The sequence below is a fragment of the Sphaeramia orbicularis genome, chromosome 12 (assembly GCF_902148855.1).
Source record: "Sphaeramia orbicularis chromosome 12, fSphaOr1.1, whole genome shotgun sequence".
Classification (NCBI taxonomy): Eukaryota; Metazoa; Chordata; class Actinopteri; order Kurtiformes; family Apogonidae; genus Sphaeramia; species Sphaeramia orbicularis.
This window is the reverse complement of record NC_043968.1, coordinates 775817-790104: the sequence shown is the minus strand read 5'-3', so window position 1 is coordinate 790104 and position 14288 is coordinate 775817. Positions and strand designations below refer to the sequence as shown.

Below are 14288 nucleotides of genomic sequence, written 5' to 3'. Positions count from 1 at the left end.
GTTTTTTTGTCTTTTTCATGTGGGTTTGTTGTTTTTTTGTCATTTTCTTGTCAGTTTTTTTGTCATTTCTGGTCCTTTTTTGTCCTTTTGTTGTTTTTTTTTTGTAGTTTTGTCGTTTTCTTGTGTTTTCATGGGTCCGTGCTGCAGAGGCCCGTCCCCCTGGCTGCTGTGGGTTTGACTGGATAAAACACTGCTGTTGTCATTAAGGCAGATGCAGATCCAGATCCCAGAGGATCAGAGTATTTAAACCTTTAAGCAGCCGGATCGGATCATGTGAGTCCGCTGCATCAGACCAGGACAGACCACCCAGTGCTGGTCTGACACCCGCTGGTCTGAGGGTTTTTTGGGTTTGGTCGTCGGTGGTGGGTTTGTGGGGATGCGTCTGTCTGCAGGTTGAAGTCTGAGTCCATCTTCATCCTCATCTTCATCTTCATCATCGTCAGTGGACCATGTTGACCCACCTCAGAACCCGGAGCAGGAGTCTGTTCCACAACTACAAACTGAACCACCAGAACCAGGATCACACAGAACCTGTGGACTACGTGGACCTGACCAAGACCAGCCTGAAACCATGGAACTCCATGCAGGTGGGCTCACACATTTAGAATTATTATTATTATTATTTTATTTTATTTATTATTATTATTATATTTATTTAGTGTAAAAAAAAAAAAAAAAAGTAAATTGCATCAAAATGTTTACATTTACAGACTAGTCTACTACAAAAATGTGAATAACCTGAACAAATATGAACAACCTGAAATGTCTGAAGAGAAGTCTGTGGAACTGGACCAGTATTCTGCCTGGTATTAAATGTTTGGTGTATTTAGATCCACTGTGATCGGTATGTTTGATGCACATGTAGAAATGATAAACTGAGGCAGGGCTGTCAAACTCATTTTAGTTCAGTTCCACATACAGTTACATTTGATCTGCAGTGGGCTGAACCAGTAATAACAACATAATTATATATATCAGTGTCGGCTGCTGGTCTTTCAGACAGGGGAAGCTCATTGTCGGCTTACATCAAAAAAATTGTCAAGTTATTTAAACATAAATTCGTCCCTCCGTTCCTTTTTCAGAAAATGCTCAGTGACCTTATCGTACAAGCAGGCGTCTTTTCCAGGGACTTGGTCGTTAGTTCACTCCGACCTAGCCGACAGTATGACTGATTTAACTATGTACAAAATGATATTAACTGAAACAGAAAATGTTGAAATTCTGTTAAATGTAAAACCAGTTAGTCCAGCTGGTTGTGTTTTCTTCCAGTCAGTACATGAACAGTTCATCTGGTTTCCTGTGATTTCCCAGCAGAATGTGTGACGTATTAAACTGAACTGTGTCAGTGAAGGAGCAGATCTGAAAAACAGCTGTCAATCAAACGGGATTCAGCCTTTGGACCCATCCTCCAATCAGCACGCGGACGCTCAGCGTCCGGCCCGGCCGAGCTCCGCCCACAGCTCCATTCACCCCCAGAGACGCCGAGCGTCTGGGGCGGGACAACATGGTGTCATTTATCCAATTAGCGTCCAGTTTAGAGTCAGTTTCCAGCAGTTCCACTCAGTCCCATTGAAGTGCATGGACGCTGAGCGTCTACGCAAATGCACTGAGCAGAGATGGAGGAGAAACACAGACATGAGAATGGAGGAAATGAACAACATCCAGTCCACTGATCTGGGATCAAACTGATTCTGAACCAACTGGTCTGAGAGATGAACGTGTTCTAACACATTTGGAGTCAATGAAATGAAAACAACTGAACAGATTTGAGCATTTATTTGGAATCATTGTAGGAGAAGATGAGCTTCCACTGCAGTCCGACAGAAACACCTCTGATATAAATAATGTCAACTCCAAACTTTCTCTGTTTCCGATCGAAAAAATAATTTACATTATGAACAGGTTTACATCTACAAACTATCCTTTCAAAAGATGTGAATAATATGAACAAACTGAAAGAATAAGTGTAATTTTAACAATATTCTGCCTCAGTTTATCATTTCCACATGTTCATTCTAACTGACAGATCACAGTGGATCTACAAACACACAAAACATTTAATAACAGACAGAATATTGGTAAAATTGTACGTACTTCTCAAGACATTTCAGGTTATTCACATTTATTGCAAAAATTATACTTTGTTTTAGTGTAAATACATGAAAATATTTACATTTACAAAGGGAAACATTTGGAGTTGTCATTATTTCTATGTTATTATGATGGTATTTGACTGGTCCGGCCCACTGGAGATCATATTGGTCAGAATGTGGAACCTGCTCTAGTTCTTTTCATCCTTCATTCTTTCATTCAAAGGTTTTCATGCTATTTCTTTAAACTTCTGAAGGGTTTGGAGTCGAGCTTTGGGGTTGAATTGTCCCAGACTCGTCTTTCCTCCGTTTACACTCTTCTATTCTTTCCTGTTTTTCTGTCATTTCTGTGTTCTCCAGGATCTGACCAGAGACATTTACGATATTTATGCCGAATACGAGCACGAGGAGGACGAGGATCAGTTCCCGGTGTCTCCGTGTCGTCTGTCTGCTCCGACCAAACACTTCATCCTCAACATAAACGTCGGAGGAACGGTGAGTTCAAGGGCATACGGAAGAACTGGTGTCATCTGCGAACAATGATCAAACCCGACGAAACTCCAATAAAATCGCAGGAAAAGAAACGCACAGTTACAAAAAAACGTAACCAAAATATCACCTGCAGAACGCAAATCTGTGCTTATTAACAACTCGGAAGAAGTGAAACCCCTGAAAACAAGGAAGAGAAAAATAATACGAATAAATATTAACACCAAGAGGAAACGATATTAAAAAAGACACGAAACACCTCAAATCAGATCTGAAAGAAGAGTCATTTTCCAGGGTTTTAGACTCGTCTCAACACCGTCTGAAAACACAGATGAGTTTATAAAACCATCATTAATCACATTTAAGTGTTTGAACTGATTTTATACGTAAGGCCCTTACATTTAACTGGATGAAAAAGTGACAGAAATAAAGACTGATTCTGTCGACTCTGCCTTGTTCTGTGTGTTTTTGTTGCTGTTCCCGGTGTTGTGTTGTTGCCGGTGTTGTGTTGTTGCTGGTGTTGTGGTGTTGCTGACGCTGTGGTGTTGCTGGTGTTGTGTTGTTGCCGGTGTTATGTTGTTGCCGTTGTTGTGTCGTGTTGTTGCTTGCAGGTGTATCGCCTGCCCTACAGGTTGGCTGCCCGCTACCCAAAGTCCCGCATTGGTCGCTTGGCCACGTACACGGACCACAGCCGTAAACTGGACCTGTGCGACGACTACATCGTCCACAGCAACGAGTTCTTCTTCGACCGCGACCCAAAGATCTTCCACTTCATCTACGTCTTCTACAGGTGAAAGAACACGACCAGTACGAGGAGATTCAAGCTGATGAACCTTCAGTTGTTGAGTGGACGGTGTCTCTGTCTCTGTCCTCCCTCCAGGACCGGCGTCCTGTGGATCAAGACAACTGTGTCCTCGGAACTTCCTGGAGGAGATCAACTACTGGGGGGTCCGCATCCGCAACAGCAACCGCTGCTGTCGCATCTGCTTCGAGGAGCGCCAGGAGTTGAACGAGCAACTGAAGATCCGACGCAGCTGATGAAGGAGGTGAGCCGCGGAAAAACCACCAGAACCACCAGGTCCACAAAACCCACTAGAACCACCAGGTCCACTGCTACCCCCAGTGGTCTGACTTATCTGGTTTTCGGTCATTGCTGTGGTTGTGTTGTTGGTTTTCGGTCGTCGTTGTAGTCGTGTCGGTGGTTTTCGGTCATCGCTGTGGTCGTGTCGTTGGTTTTCATTTCATTGCTGTGATCATGTCGTTGGTGTTCGGTTGTTGCTGTGATCGTGTTGTTGGTTTTCGGCCGTCACTGTGGTCGTGTCGTTGGTTTTCGGTCGTCGCTGTAGTCGTGTCGGTGGTTTTCGGTCGTCGCTGTGGTCGTTTCGGTGGTTTTTCGGTCATCGTTGTGGTCGTGTCGTTGGTTTTCGGTCATTGCTGTAGCGTGTCGTTGGTTTTCGGTCGTCGCTGTAGTCGTGTCGTTGGTTTTCGGTCGTCGCTGTAGTCGTGTCGGTGGTTTTCGGTCGTCGCTGTGGTCGTTTCGGTGGTTTTCGGTCGTCGTTGTGGTCGTGTCGTCGGTTTTCGGTCGTCGCTGTAGTCGTGTCGGTGGTTTTCGGTCGTCGCTGTGGTCGTTTCGGTGGTTTTCGGTCATCGTTGTGGTCGTGTCGTCGGTTTTCGGTCGTCGCTGTAGTCATGTCGGTGGTTTTTAGTCGTCGCTGTGGTTGTGTCGGTGGTTTTCAGTCGTCGCTGTAGTCGTGTCGTTGGTTTTCGGTCGTCGCTGTAGTCGTGTCGGTGGTTTTCGGTCGTCGCTGTAGTCGTGTCGTTGGTTTTCGGTCGTCGCTGTGGTCGTTTCGGTGGTTTTCGGTCGTCGTTGTGGTCGTGTCGTCGGGTTTTCGGTCGTCGCTGTAGTCGTGTCGGTGGTTTTTAGTCGTCGCTGTGGTCGTGTCGGTGGTTTTCGGTCGTCGCTGTAGTCGTGTCGGTGGTTTTCGGTCGTCGCTGTGGTCGTTTCGGTGGTTTTCGGTCATCGTTGTGGTCGTGTCGTCGGTTTTCGGTCGTCGCTGTGGTCGTGTCGTCGGTTTTCGGTCGTCGCTGTAGTCGTGTCGGTGGTTTTTAGTCGTCGCTGTGGTTGTGTCGGTGGTTTTCAGTCGTCGCTGTAGTCGTGTCGTTGGTTTTCGGTCGTCGCTGTAGTCGTGTCGTTGGTTTTCGGTCGTCGCTGTAGTCGTGTCGGTGGTTTTCGGTCGTCGCTGTAGTCGTGTCGGTGGTTTTCGGTCGTCGCTGTGGTCGTTTCGGTGGTTTTCGGTCGTCGTTGTGGTCGTTTCGGTGGTTTTCGGTCGTCGCTGTAGTCATGTCGGTGGTTTTCGGTCGTCGCTGTGGTCGTATCGGTGGTTTTCGGTCGTCGCTGTGGTCGTTTCGGTGGTTTTCGGTCGTCGTTGTGGTCGTGTCGTCGGTTTTCGGTCGTCGCTGTAGTCATGTCGGTGGTTTTCGGTCGTCGCTGTGGTCGTGTCGGTGGTTTTCGGTCGTCGCTGTAGTCGTGTCGTTGGTTTTCGGTCGTCGCTGTAGTCGTGTCGGTGGTTTTCGGTCGTCGCTGTGGTCGTTTCGGTGGTTTTTAGTCGTCGCTGTGGTTGTGTCGGTGGTTTTCAGTCGTCGCTGTAGTCGTGTCGTTGGTTTTCGGTCGTCGCTGTAGTCGTGTCGGTGGTTTTCGGTCGTCGCTGTAGTCGTGTCGTCGGTTTTCACTCATCGCTGTGGTCGTGTCGTCGGTTTTCAGTCGTCGCTGTGGTCGTGTCGTCGGTTTTCGGTCATCACCGTGGTCGTGTCGTTGGTTTTCGGTCGTCGCTGTAGTCGTGTCGTTGGTTTTTTGGTCGTCGCTGTAGTCGTGTCGGTGGTTTTCGGTCGTCGCTGTAGTCGTGTCGTCGGTTTTCACTCATCGCTGTGGTCGTGTCGTCGTTTTCGGTCGTCGCTGTGGTCGTGTCGTCGGTTTTCGGTCATCACCGTGGTCGTGTCGTTGGTTTTCGGTCGTCGCTGTAGTCGTGTCGTTGGTTTTTGGTCGTCGCTGTAGTCGTGTCGGTGGTTTTCGGTCGTCGCTGTAGTCGTGTCGTTGGTTTTCGGTCGTCGCTGTAGTCGTGTCGGTGGTTTTCGGTCGTCGCTGTGGTCGTTTCGGTGGTTTTTAGTCGTCGCTGTGGTTGTGTCGGTGGTTTTCAGTCGTCGCTGTGTCGTGTCGTTGGTTTTCGGTCGTCGCTGTAGTCGTGTCGTTGGTTTTTTGGTCGCTGTAGTCTGTCGGTGGTTTTCGGTCGTCGCTGTAGTCGTGTCGTCGGTTTTCACTCGTCGCTGTGGTCGTGTCGTCGGTTTTCAGTCGTCGCTGTGGTCGTTTCGTTGGTTTTCGGTCATCACCGTGGTCGTGTCGTGGTTTTCGGTCGTCGCTGTAGTCGTGTCGTTGGTTTTTGGTCGTCGCTGTAGTCGTGTCGGGTTTTCGGTCGTCGCTGTAGTCGTGTGTCGTCGGTTTTCACTCATCGCTGTGGTCGTGTCGTCGGTTTTCAGTCGTCGCTGTGGTCGTGTCGTCGGTTTTCGGTCATCACCGTGGTCGTGTCGTTGGTTTTCGGTCGTCGCTGTAGTCGTGTCGTTGGTTTTCGGTCGTCGCTGTGGTCGTGTCGTTGGTTTTTGTTTCTTGGCTGTGGTCGTGTCGTTGGTTTTTGTTTCTTTGCTGTGGTCGTGTCGTTGGTTTGCGGTCATTGCTTTGGTCGTTTCGTTGGTTTTCGTTTCATTGCTGTGATCGTGTCGTTGGTGTTCGGTTGTTGCTGTGATCGTGTTGTTGGTTTTCGGCCGTTGCTGTGGTCGTGTCGTTGGTTTTCGGTCGTCGCTGTAGTCGTGTCGTTGGTTTTCGGTCGTCGCTGTAGTCGTGTCGTTGGTTTTCGGTCGTCGCTGTAGTCGTGTCGTTGGTTTTCGGTCGTCGCTGTAGTCGTGTCGTTGGTTTTCGGTCGTCGCTGTGGTCGTGTCGTTGGTTTTCGGTCGTCGCTGTGGTCGTTTCGGTGGTTTTCGGTCGTCGTTGTGGTCGTGTCGTTGGTTTTCGGTCGTCGCTGTAGTCGTGTCGGTGGTTTTCAGTCGTCACTGTGGTCGTGTCGGTGGTTTTCGGTCGTCGCTGTAGTCGTGTCGTGGGTTTTCGGTCGTCGCTGTGGTCGTGTCGGTGGTTTTCGGTCGTCGCTGTAGTCGTGTCGTTGGTTTTCGGTCGTCGCTGTAGTCGTGTCGTTGGTTTTCGGTCGTCGCTGTGGTCGTGTCGTTGGTTTTCAGTCGTCGCTGTGGTTGTGTCGGTGGTTTTCGGTCGTCGCTGTAGTCGTGTCGGTGGTTTTCGGTCGTCGCTGTAGTCGTGTCGGTGGTTTTCGGTCGTCGCTGTAGTCGTGTCGTCGGTTTTCGGTCGTCACTGTAGTCGTGTCGTCGGTTTTCAGTTGTCGCTGTGGTCGTGTCGTCGGTTTTCAGTCGTCGCTGTGGTCGTGTCATCGGTTCTCAGTCGTTGCTGTGGTCGTGTCATTATTTTTTGGTCCTCGCTGTAGTCGTGTCGTCGGTTTTCGGTCGTCGCTGTGGTCGTGTCGTTGGTTTTCGGTCGTCGCTGTGGTCGTGTCATTATTTTCAGTCCTCGCTGTAGTCGTGTCGTCGGTTTTCGGTCGTCGCTGTGGTCGTGTCGTCGGTTTTCACTCATCGCTGTGGTCGTGTCGTCGGTTTTCAGTCGTCGCTGTGGTCGTGTCGTCGGTTTTCGGTCGTCACCGTGGTCCTGTCGTTGGTTTTCGGTCGTCGCTGTGGTCGTGTCGTTGGTTTGCGGTCGTCGCTGTGGTCGTGTCGTTGGTTTTTGTTTCTTTGCTGTGGTCGTGTCGTTGGTTTGCGGTCATTGCTTTGGTCGTTTCGTTGGTTTTTGGTCGTCGCTGTGGTCGTGTCGTTGGTTTTCAGTCGTCGCTGTGGTCTTGTCGTTGGTTTCTGGCTGTTGCTGTGGTCGTGTCGTTGGTTTTCAGTTGTTGCTGAGATCGTGTCGTTGGTTTTCGGTCGTCGCTGTGGTCGTGTCGTTGGTTTTCATTTCATTGCTGTGATCGTGTCGTTGGTGTTCGGTTGTTGCTGTGATCGTGTTGTTGGTTTTCGGCCGTCGCTGTGGTCGTGTCGTTGGTTTTCGGTCGTCGCTGTAGTCGTGTCGTTGGTTTTTGTCTCGCTGTAGTCGTGTCGTTGGTTTTCGGTCGTTGCTGTAGTCGTGTCGTTGGTTTTCGGTTGTCGCTGTAGTCGTGTCGTTGGTTTTCGGTCGTCGCTGTAGTCGTGTCGTTGGTTTTCAGTCGTCGCTGTAGTTGTCGTTGGTTTTTTGGTCCTTGTTGTGGTCGTGTCATTGGTTTTCAGTCGTCGCTGTAGTTGTGTCGTTGGTTTTTTGGTCCTTGTTGTGGTCGTGTCATTGGTTTTCAGTCGTCGCTGTAGTCGTGTCGTTGGTTTTTTGGTCCTTGTTGTGGTCGTGTCATCAGTTTTCAGTCGTCGCTGTCATCATGTTGTCAGTTTTCAGTCGTCCTGTGCTTGTATCGTTGCTCCAGGTGGACATGGAGGAGAACGACGCCTTGTTCTTGGGCATGGTCTTCGGTCCGACTCGCAGGAGAATGTGGAACCTGATGGAGAAGCCGTTCTCTTCGATCACTGCCAAGCTGATGGCGGTCGCCTCCTCCATGTTCGTGCTGATCTCGCTGGTCGCCATGACGCTCAACACCGTGGACGAGATGCAGTACAAGGTGTGTTTTATGGACTAGACAGATTTATAATGTACTGTTGATCATTTATGGTCGTTTCTCATTTTTTATACCTTGTGTTTATTTGTGTCTTGTTGCATCCATTTGTGGTTGTGATGTCACATGTCCGGTTGTGATGTCACATGTCCGGTTGGTCTCGGTGCAGACGCCGGCGGGCCAGCCCAGCGGTCGTTTCTACGGTGAGAGCGTGGAGACGTTGTGCATCGCCTTCTTCACTCTGGAGTACGTCCTGAGGTTGGTGTCCACGCCCGAGCTGACGCGGTTCGGACGGAGCGTGCTCAACACGGTGGACCTGGTGGCCATCCTGCCGCACTACCTGCAGATGGTCCTGGAGCAGTTCGACGACCAGGACTTCCACCTGCACTCAGGAGACATCGAGACGGTGGGACGAGTGGGGAAGGTAAAGACTGGGACACACAGGGGAAGGAAAAGACTGGGACACCAGGGAAGGAAAGACTGGGACACACAGGGGAAGGTAAAGACTGGGACACACAGGGGAAGGAAAAGACTGGGACACACAGGGGAAGGAAAAGACTGGGACACACAGGGGAAGGAAAAGACTGGGACACACAGGGGAAGGAAAAGACTGGGACACAGCGGGTTACTATGACGACGACGACGATGACTCAACTTCATCCTACTGTGTGTGTGAATGGGTGAATGTGAGTCTTTGGAAAACACTGTGGACTCCATGAAGGAGAAAAGAAGTATGAACCATTTACTATTACCTCCTCCTCCTCTTCTTCTTCCTCCTCTTCTTCTTCCTCCTCCTCCTCTTCTCTTCTTCTCTTCCTCCTCCTCTTCTTCTTCTTCCTCTTCCTCCTCCTCTTCTTCTTCCTCTTCCTCCTCCTCTTCTTCTTCTTCCTCTTCCTCCTCCTCTTCTTCTTCCTCCTCCTCTCCTCCTCTTCCTCCTCCTCCTCTTCTTCTTCTTCCTCTTCCTCCTCCTCTTCCTCCCCCTCCTCTGTTTTCAGTTGGGTCAGGTTCTTAGGCATGCGTCTCAAGCGGATCTTCAGGATTCTGAAGTTGGCTCGTCATTCCACCGGCCTCAGAGCCTTTGGGTTCACCCTCAGACAGTGTTACCAGCAGGTCAGACCCACCCTCAGCTCCTGTGTTTATTTGTTTGTTTGTTTATTTGTTTGCTTGTGTTTCCGTCTGAGCGTGCTCAGTGACAGGCCGTTTGTGTGCAGGTGGGCTGTTTGCTGCTCTTCATCGGCATGGGGATCTTCATGTTTTCAGCCATGGTTTACACTGTGGAACACGACGTCTACAACACCAACTTCACCTCCATCCCACAGGCCTGGTGGTGGGCCGCCGTGAGTCCACTCCCACCCCCCACATCCACCAGAGAACCCCACAGATGAACAACCCAACACAGATGAGGAGAAAGATCAACGCACATTTACCGGGGGGGGTTAAACTGGCTTCAAAGTCCTTCGACTAACGCTAATAGTTGATGGTGGGCGGGGCTAATAGGTTCAGTATTTGGCCTTTGTGCGTAAACCCCAAATGAAAGTAGAACCTCACAGAATGTTGTTGTTTATTTATTTCAAAATTGCAGTAAAATCAAATAACAAAATAATTATATAGAAAAGAACGGAAACCATTCAAAGTTCTCCATTATTTGATGAGCGGGTACGACTTTATTCTCATTTTATTACGTCTTTATTCTCGCAGTGAAACATGTTTTTATTTTCATATGTGGCCTTTATACGCCGTGGTACCATCAGACATTTAATGGGTTTTTAAATGTTCTTCTTCAGGCCAGTATTTCCACCGTTGGCTACGGCGACATGTTTCCTGAAACCAACCTGGGTCGGTTGTTCGCCTTCGGCTGCATCTCCTTCGGTATCATCCTGAACGGAATGCCCATCTCCATCCTCTACAACAAGTTCTCTGACTACTACACCAAACTCAAGTCCCACGAGTACGCCGCCGTCACCAAGGCCCGCGGGAAGCTGCACTTCAGCCGCCGCGCCGCCAAGAGGTTCGCCGAGTGCTGTGACGACACCGCGCCCAAGGGTGGCGTCTGCCAGCACTGATGGACAGCGGCAAAATGGTGGACGATGCTACGCCGCCAAGTAAAGAGCAGATGTGGCAGTGGAACGTCTGGACGTCAGGTACAAGCAGGCGCTATTTTTCAACTTCCAAGATGTCGTCCTGACCAATGGGAGAAGAAGACGATTTACATAGTTTTATACGAACCAATGACATGAGCAGAGACTGTAAATAACAAGATGATGTCATCCAGGACCAGGAAGCAGAAGTGACCATATTTGGACAAAAAGGAGGAGATGTAGGAGCACTAGGGCTAGCTAAATGCTAAATGCTAGCTCACTGACTTGGTCAAACTGACCATCGTTTTATATATATTCTATTGTATTTTATTTGTCTTATTTAGAAGAATAAGAACAGCTGTGTACTGTCGTTGGAGCAGCATCTAGTGGCTGTTGGTGGAATTACACCTGACACTCTAATGCAGACGCTGTGGTTTTCATTCATCTGTAGAAGCCTGTTCTTCTTCAGCTGTTTCCTGTTTGTTTCACGGCTTTAACTGAAGTTTTACCACTCATTTCAGTTCACAAAACAGTGTAAATCAGTGTTTTTCAACCTTTGGGTCGCTCAAATCTCTAATAATTGTTTAAAAAAAATGTAAATAAATGACTAATAAAAATATTTTTAATGATTCAGTATATATGTCATTCTAATTAAAACACCACATATTTTTAATAAAAATCCAGTTAAAAAAATGCAGGATAGAACATCTGAACATGTGTATGTTGATTGACCTGATCATGTGACCACATGCGTTGCTATGGTGCGACCTGCCCGAACACCGAAACTGAGAATGGACAGATTTGTTCACCTGTCTGGTCCCGCTAAGACACTGAAGAGAAAAAAGTGTCTGTTTTGAACGTCTGGGGTCGACGTTAAAATGGTGTCATGAGCAAAAAAAAAGTTGGAACCAGTGTAAATGTTTTCTTTGTACTTTTATGGGTTAAATAATAGTTCAGCTGTGTTAACGACTCAGACTGGAGTTTTTACTGCATTCTCATCAAATATTCACAAAGTTCTGGAGACCGAGTTTGGATTTGGAGTCAGTTTATTTCCTCCACCAGGAGGTACTGTGATCACTTTGTTTGTTTGTTTGTTTGTTTGTTAGCAACTTTAGTGGAAAACTCTTGCCTCCATCTTTCCCAAATCTTCCCCACAGATAGGCCTAGGCCCTGGGACCAGCCCATTAAACTTTGGTCCCAGTAGGACAAAGTTCAAGGTCACAGCAAGGTCACAACATCTACAATTTTCCATCTGTCATCATTGAGACATTTTTGAAAATTCATCAAAAATTCAAAACGACTCTGATTCTCTTCCAGTTGGATCCACCTGTAGCTTAGAACAATATCTTGTATCTGGAACTAAATTGTCCACATCCACTGTGGAATGTGGACTCTGTGGACATTTACACTGAACACTGAAAATCCCATTTACCACACATTTAAAATTAGAACTCAACAAATATTGATGTGAATTGAATCTAATTGGACAGACACATGACTGGGACCAAGATTCAACTTTGTACCAAATATCGTTCCGCTCCATTTCTCTTCCGTCACGCTCTGTTGACTTTTGTTATTTTTTATGCACCATTTTCGAAAACTCATAAAAAAATGCAATTTGTGAAATATCATTCTGAAATTTGTTTTGCACATCCATAGTTTAAACAGAAATAGTCGACCCACACATGCACACCGTTCCAGGTGCTTGGCGGAGGTTAGCATTCTCTGAACACTTAGTTTAAACTAGTGATGGAATCAGTTTGGATCATAAACGCTGCAGATGTGACGTTTGTGCAACATTTTCTGAAAGTGAATCAGAGCAGGTTTAAAACAGACACGTCCTTATGGATGGAGTTTCAGATCTGTGTGTTTCAGACTTCTGTAGCTGGAACATCTTTGTTAACCCACTGGTATCCGCCCACAGACGTCCTTCTAAACACCTGAAGAACATCATCTGCTCTAATGTCAGACTGTTTTTAAGTTGGTTTTTAAGTTTTTACATTTGTTTTATATTTCATCAAATTGAGCCATAAACAAAATACCAAATACTCAATAACTTCATAATTTAACCCTTTAAATGACATGTTTGTCATGGAAACAAACAAACTTTTTCTTCAATATTTTACTTAAAAATTGCTTTAGTTTTTTTTTTTTCATCCTGTCGTCTGTCAATGATTAACACAGTATTTTTCAACCTTGGGCAGGACCCTATGTGGGGTCACCTGGAATTTCTAGTAACTGATTTAAAAAAAAAAAAAGTACTAATAAAAAATATATGGTGAGTTGACAGAGACAGTTCCAGTCCATAAAAGACATGACAAACTGTGGTTGTGAAACTGCAGCACTGTGGTTCTGTTTCTGTGTCAAATGTTCATTGTGGTCAGTTTCAGATGCTGCAGCTCTTTCATAATTCAGTTTCAGTTCCTGTTTGTTCAGTATTAATTGTCAGCCTTGTAAATCCAAGCTGGACTGACTGGACATAAAAAACAAAATAAAAAAAAATCAAATTCCTTTGTGCAGTAATCTACACCTGGCTTTACTGCCGCCGTCCATAATAACATATATTATATAGACTAAATGTCCTCTAAAATTAACGTTTATTTGCAACATAGTATAGAAAACTATGACATGATCAAAAACATAAATTTTTAGCAAAACAAAAAAGTCTGTTGTGAATGTCTGGGGTCACCAGAAATTTTTGATGTTAAAATGGAGTCATGAGTAAAAACAGGTTGAAAACCACTGAATTAACACTAACATTAGTTCATATTCATTATTTTAGTGCTGGGTTTCATGTTAAATGTGTCGATGTGCATTTTTACTCACTTTGAAGAATTGGCCTTAAAGGGTTAAAATAGGACTGAAGTGTTTCTGGTGATTAGAAGGACCTCTGACACCACAGGGTTAATGTGTTAATATGAAGTCTGTTTTTCTAACTGTTCAGTTTATTCACAAACTTTATTTTCTTTACAAAAAACAGAATCACATTTTACAAAATTCTCATTTAAAGGTTAAAGGTCAATCGATCACATCTGATCAATGAAGCTGGAACATAAAAGGATCCGTCTGGTGTTAAAACATGTTTTCTGTTTTTGACTGTATTTAACGTACGTATAAACATCCATGTTTGTGTCACAAACAGATGATCTGAGTCTGAATGTGTCATAAGTGAAAGTGTCCGTCATAAACTAAACTCAGATCTGACCTCAAACATATATTTAATAATCAATAATCTTATACCGTAGAACCATGTTACTGTCACACGTTCTTTACTCATCCACACCTTTTCCACAAATCAAACCTCAGACTTTAGTTACTGACATGAAATCCTCAGGTTTATCCTCTGGTCTGAACCAGTAAAACCATTAAACCCATTAAACTCACTTCACTGAGCCTCATCAAACTGAGGAAACTGATGAAAAATTAGTTATAACTCAACACTTCAACAAAAAGTACAGAAACGTCAGCAGACATTTACTGGAAGAACAAAAAACCAGTAAGTATGACCTGACCCCGTTTACACGACCATAAAAATCTGATCATTAGAAAAATCAGATCTGATGCGTTTACATGCACGTCAGAAATGCAGTAATCCATAAACTCTGGTTTAGACGTTTCAGTTCATTATCGGATTTATTTCGAAGTTCGTACGTACATTGTGATGGAATCAAAGTTAGGGATGCACTGATCCGATACCAGTATTGGGCATTGGCTCTGATACTCAGTGTGTGTACTCATACTCGTAAAAGTAATCCAATACAAATGCACTGATACCACTTATGGCTGTGTGACATTCCCAGTTCAGTGCAGCAGGTACGAGGAGGAGAAAAATGTGTGCGAGTGTGAAGAGTGTGGAGATTTAATGAAATAAATGACGGTGATAAAAGTAACACTGACTG

The 14288-nt window shown here is 46.1% G+C and overlaps 1 pseudogene; it reads left to right on the top strand.

The window, feature by feature from the left end:
* Positions 1–319: 319 nt before the first annotated feature.
* On the top strand, positions 320–10416 carry LOC115429039 (potassium voltage-gated channel subfamily V member 2-like; annotated as a pseudogene).
* Positions 10417–14288: the final 3872 nt, after the last annotated feature.